Genomic DNA, 6,000 nt, shown 5'->3' with positions numbered 1-6,000 from the left:
GCTGTGCTGTCAACGCTATAGTAAAGCCCGACTTTAAACGCGAGGTGGTGAAAACTTAATGAAAAAAAGGAGTGCAGGCCCAAATATAGGTGTCCGCCGTGACTTCGACGCGCCGCCGTCGAGTGCTGTGCTGTCAACGCTATAGTAAAGCCCGACTTTAAACGCGAGGTGGTGAAAACTTAATGAAAAAAAGGAGTGCAGGCCCAAATATAGGTGTCCGCCGTGACTTCGACGCGCCGCCGTCGAGTGCTGTGCTGTCAACGCTACAGTAAAGCCCGACTTTAAACGCGAGGTGGTGAAAACTTAATGAAAAAAAGGAGTGCAGGCCCAAATATAGGTGTCCGCCGTGACTTCGACGCGCGGCCGTCGAGTGCTGTGCTGTCAACGCTATAGTAAAGCCCGACTTTAAACGCGAGGTGGTGAAAACTTAATGAAAAAAAGGAGTGCAGGCCCAAATATAGGTGTCCGCCGTGACTTCGACGCGCGGCCGTCGAGTGCTGTGCTGTCAACGCTATAGTAAAGCCCGACTTTAAACGCGAGGTGGTGAAAACTTAATGAAAAAAAGGAGTGCAGGCCCAAATATAGGTGTCCGCCGTGACTTCGACGCGCCGCCGTCGAGTGCTGTGCTGTCAACGCTATAGTAAAGCCCGACTTTAAACGCGAGGTGGTGAAAACTTAATGAAAAAAAGGAGTGCAGGCCCAAATATAGGTGTCCGCCGTGACTTCGACGCGCCGCAGTCGAGTGCTGTGCTGTCAACGCTATAGTAAAGCCCGACTTTAAACGCGAGGTGGTGAAAACTTAATGAAAAAAAAGGAGTGCAGGCCCAAATATAGGTGTCCGCCGTGACTTCGGCGCGCCGCCGTCGAGTGCTGTGCTGTCAACGCTATAGTAAAGCCCGACTTTAAACGCGAGGTGGTGAAAACTTAATGAAAAAAAGGAGTGCAGGCCCAAATATAGGTGTCCGCCGTGACTTCGACGCGCGGCCGTCGAGTGCTGTGCTGTCAACGCTATAGTAAAGCCCGACTTTAAACGCGAGGTGGTGAAAACTTAATGAAAAAAAGGAGTGCAGGCCCAAATATAGGTGTCCGCCGTGACTTCGACGCGCGGCCGTCGAGTGCTGTGCTGTCAACGCTATAGTAAAGCCCGACTTTAAACGCGAGGTGGTGAAAACTTAATGAAAAAAAGGAGTGCAGGCCCAAATATAGGTGTCCGCCGTGACTTCGACGCGCCGCCGTCGAGTGCTGTGCTGTCAACGCTATAGTAAAGCCCGACTTTAAACGCGAGGTGGTGAAAACTTAATGAAAAAAAGGAGTGCAGGCCCAAATATAGGTGTCCGCCGTGACTTCGACGCGCGGCCGTCGAGTGCTGTGCTGTCAACGCTATAGTAAAGCCCGACTTTAAACGCGAGGTGGTGAAAACTTAATGAAAAAAAGGAGTGCAGGCCCAAATATAGGTGTCCGCCGTGACTTCGACGCGCGGCCGTCGAGTGCTGTGCTGTCAACGCTATAGTAAAGCCCGACTTTAAACGCGAGGTGGTGAAAACTTAATGAAAAAAAGGAGTGCAGGCCCAAATATAGGTGTCCGCCGTGACTTCGACGCGCGGCCGTCGAGTGCTGTGCTGTCAACGCTATAGTAAAGCCCGACTTTAAACGCGAGGTGGTGAAAACTTAATGAAAAAAAGGAGTGCAGGCCCAAATATAGGTGTCCGCCGTGACTTCGACGCGCGGCCGTCGAGTGCTGTGCTGTCAACGCTATAGTAAAGCCCGACTTTAAACGCGAGGTGGTGAAAACTTAATGAAAAAAAGGAGTGCAGGCCCAAATATAGGTGTCCGCCGTGACTTCGACGCGCGGCCGTCGAGTGCTGTGCTGTCAACGCTATAGTAAAGCCCGACTTTAAACGCGAGGTGGTGAAAACTTAATGAAAAAAAGGAGTGCAGGCCCAAATATAGGTGTCCGCCGTGACTTCGACGCGCGGCCGTCGAGTGCTGTGCTGTCAACGCTATAGTAAAGCCCGACTTTAAACGCGAGGTGGTGAAAACTTAATGAAAAAAAGGAGTGCAGGCCCAAATATAGGTGTCCGCCGTGACTTCGACGCGCGGCCGTCGAGTGCTGTGCTGTCAACGCTATAGTAAAGCCCGACTTTAAACGCGAGGTGGTGAAAACTTAATGAAAAAAAGGAGTGCAGGCCCAAATATAGGTGTCCGCCGTGACTTCGACGCGCCGCCGTCGAGTGCTGTGCTGTCAACGCTATAGTAAAGCCCGACTTTAAACGCGAGGTGGTGAAAACTTAATGAAAAAAAGGAGTGCAGGCCCAAATATAGGTGTCCGCCGTGACTTCGACGCGCCGCAGTCGAGTGCTGTGCTGTCAACGCTATAGTAAAGCCCGACTTTAAACGCGAGGTGGTGAAAACTTAATGAAAAAAAAGGAGTGCAGGCCCAAATATAGGTGTCCGCCGTGACTTCGGCGCGCCGCCGTCGAGTGCTGTGCTGTCAACGCTATAGTAAAGCCCGACTTGCAAAAGCCCGAGTTGCAAAAATGCGCCGCCACCAGCGGACCTACTACAGTCCCTTCTTTAGAGCGGTGGGAGGCTATACTGGACCCGTTAACGCAAGTTCGGGCTACTGAGCGGGCTCAAAAGGTCGCCAAAAGCAACGGACTTGAGGCCATCTAAGCTTGAGGCCATCTAAGTGTAGCGCCCACAAATCGCTCATTGTTGACAATGTTTTCCAATCCAAAATCCCAGAGCGCACTGCTGCGGGCATGCTGCGGTATATGCGTTTTTATACTCTCGGCTAGCCGCGTCAAGGACACGCGGTCGCTGCCCTGAGCATCATGTCGAAGCATGCTCGGAGGAGCGGGGAGATCCTGTAACTTCTACTATATAGGCTGTGGGGTTTTAATAGGGAGATAATTGCGTTTTCCCCGCTTAATCGCGGCTGACAATCCAAACCGCCGACCCCACCCAGAGATCGCGTGCGCTAGCGAGTGCACACCGAGCACTGCGGGCTGTGCTCTTGGGGACAAAAGAACAACACGTGCTGACAACAAAAGGCATTTATTGCTGCAGTAAAAACGCCAGCTAGCTATAAAACACGCTAATGAATCTAACCCGTCCGACTCACCAGCAGGGCTACAGGCGAATGTTCGCCCACGCTAGGGCAGGGGTTAAACTCCGAGGCCGGACAGGGCGAGCAGGCGGGAAAAGTTCCGCGAGGCCTTCGCCTCGCCGGCGACTGCGGAGTCGCGCGAGGATATATATGTCCGCTCGCGCAGAGTTCCCGATGCCGAAGAGACTTGGCCACTTGGCTTTGCCCGCGTGAGCGGTGACAAGATCAGGGGTGGCGCTTGTGCTGCCGCGACGCTGGCGTCATCCCTCGATAGTTAATGTTAATCACCAATGTTGGCGCCATTCCGAGATATCTAGAGTAACTACCGCGGGGGTAAGTTGACAGGGGACGACGGGAGATCATTTCCCACAAGGTGAGGCAGCTTGTGACACTGCCCCCACTGAAGAATATTATCTCTGAATATTCTAGACATCCACAAGCGCCGAGAACATTACCATTACTGCGCCCCGCAGAGGGGTGTATTAGATTGGGTCCATGCGATTCACTGAAGATCGTTCGCCGCTTACGGTCCATGACGCGCACGATATACGCACAGATCGGAACCCGCAAAAGCACCACAGCACTCTAGTTCGTCAGTCATGTCCTGAGCCCACGTCACAAGCCACTGATCGTTGATAACAATCAAGCACACATATACAGGTATATCATGTATGATTTCATTAAACCAATCAACACAATGCAGCTAGGCAGTAGTGTAAGCTGAGCTATTCCAGCCGGCTCATGTAATCTGCTCCCACGTTCTCGCTGCCTTTAATATAGGGGTATTCACATGACGTCACAGCTAACGTCAGTATGCAGCCGACGCCATCTTTGCGTCCTGTTTTGACTAGTACTAGTACGGGGCGGTAGTTAGGTCAGCTCTTCGTTCGCGCCCGTTTGCTCTCTCACTCTGCCTCATGCCAGCACCGTTATGAAAACTCAATCGGTATCGTGAGTGACAGTTCGATTTATCAGCAAAGTGGGCGCGATGCGGACAGAGACCTCTACGAAACAAAACTTTGGTACCAACCCGTGTGCAGTCGATATGCGCAACAGCACGGTAAACGTCGGCCTGTGCCCACGCATAAATATGTGCGACATTCATGAATTCCTTGTCCTACAGGCGAGCATCATCCCAAGGAACCAATCGCAAGCCTACTGACTACTCGAAGAGAGAGAGAGAACAACTTTTATTTAAAATGCCTGCAGAATCGGTTAGGCTCCCTCCAAGCAGGGAGGACAAGCTTTTACCGTGACGCGGTCACTACGTCAGTCTCGTGCGTTTTGCTCCTTGAGGTCTTGTTACGTCCCTCGCTACTTCCGCGGGTTCGAGAGGGCCGCCGCCCCCTTCTTGGGGGTGTTGCCCCCCCCCCCTCTCCTCGGTTTCGCTCGGTCGCTGCCGAGACCTGCTGGACGGCCTTGAGTTGTGTCTCTTGACCCCAGCTCCTCGTTGCAGCCTCTAGCTGCGGCGGGATCGTCGTCTTCTCGCTGGCTTCGCGCGGATTTACGCTACAGTCCCAAATGATGTGAGCCGCGGTGGCTCTCTCCTTCGCGCACAGTCTACACATGTCGCTCGCGTGCACACTCGGACACATGTGCTTAGCTAGCACCGGGGTGAGCAGGGACCCCGTCTGTAACTGTCTGTATAACACTGCCTCCTTCCGGGTAAGCCCCGGGTGAGGTGGCGGCATAGTCTCTCTGTTCAGTCTGTACCATTTCACTATTTCGCTGAAGGTGGTCATCTTGTCCTTGGCACTGCGCCGCGACCAAGACTCCAAGTCGGCCGTGCTTGCAGCCGCGCGGTTGGTTAGTCCTCGCGCGGCCGAGTTGGCCGTCTCGTTGTGGTTCACGTTTCCGCGTTCCGACACGTCACTGCCCATGTGGGCCGGAAACCACTTGATCACCACAGGACTTTTGCGTCCGATGTCTTCGGCCTTGCGCAGTATGCGCGCGGCCTCACTACATACCCTACCCTTGGCGTAGTTCTTCACTGCCGTTCTAGAGTCACACAACACTGTAGTGCATTCGGGGTCGGAAACGGCCAAGGCGATGGCCACCTCCTCCGCCCGGTGCGCTTCTCGAGTCCGGACGCTCACCGCGGTCTTCGTTGCACCCGTCGATGCCCCGACAACCACCGCCGCGTATGCGTTGGTGTTTCCTCGATACTCCGCCGCGTCCACGAAGGCGGCGCCTTCTTCTCTGGCGTGGAGGTCTACGAGAGCCCTGGCCCTCGCCAACCTCCGCTCCCTGTTGTGCTCGGGGTTCACGTTCTTCGGGATCGGGAAGACCCTGAGCTTTCTGTTGATGCTATCTGGTATAGGTACGTCTTTCTGCTGCTTGCCTTACCTCGGTTCGAGGCCAAGGTCCCGCAGTATCTGTCTTCCGGTTCTCGTTTCAGAGAGACGCTCGAGTTGCGCCGTTCTCTGTGCTTCGGCTATTTCGTCCAGCGTGTTGTGGACTCCCAGCGCCATGAATTTTTCGGTGCTCGTGCCCCCGAGGAGACCGAGTGACGCCTCGAAGAGCACACCACTCGAAGAGCGCAACTGAGTTACAGGCGGCTGGGTTAAGAGCCGCGGTTGAAGACGAACTCTCTCTGTGCAATTACGTGCATGCCGTCCATCGTTTATACCAACTAAACCGCCGAGTTTTTGTAGCTGATATTCTGCATAGAAATGGCGTTTAGTAGTCAGTATCTTTTATACAAAACTTGTTTGGTGTACGTGCCTCAATCGATCAGAAGTCGGATGTTTGCATCGTCTGTGGCGGTAAGGAAGCAAAAGAAACCGCTGCCACAGGCCACAGCGATGACACCGGTAGCGCCACCTCGTTGCCTTGCGGGCTCGAAATAACGTTTTGCAACAAAACTCTTGAAATACAGCGCAGTTTTGGCC

The sequence above is a fragment of the Amblyomma maculatum genome, chromosome 1 (assembly GCF_055883805.1).
Source record: "Amblyomma maculatum isolate TAMU_Amacu chromosome 1, ASM5588380v1, whole genome shotgun sequence".
In the NCBI taxonomy this organism is placed as follows: Eukaryota; Metazoa; Arthropoda; class Arachnida; order Ixodida; family Ixodidae; genus Amblyomma; species Amblyomma maculatum.
Note: the sequence above shows the minus strand (reverse complement) of the source record.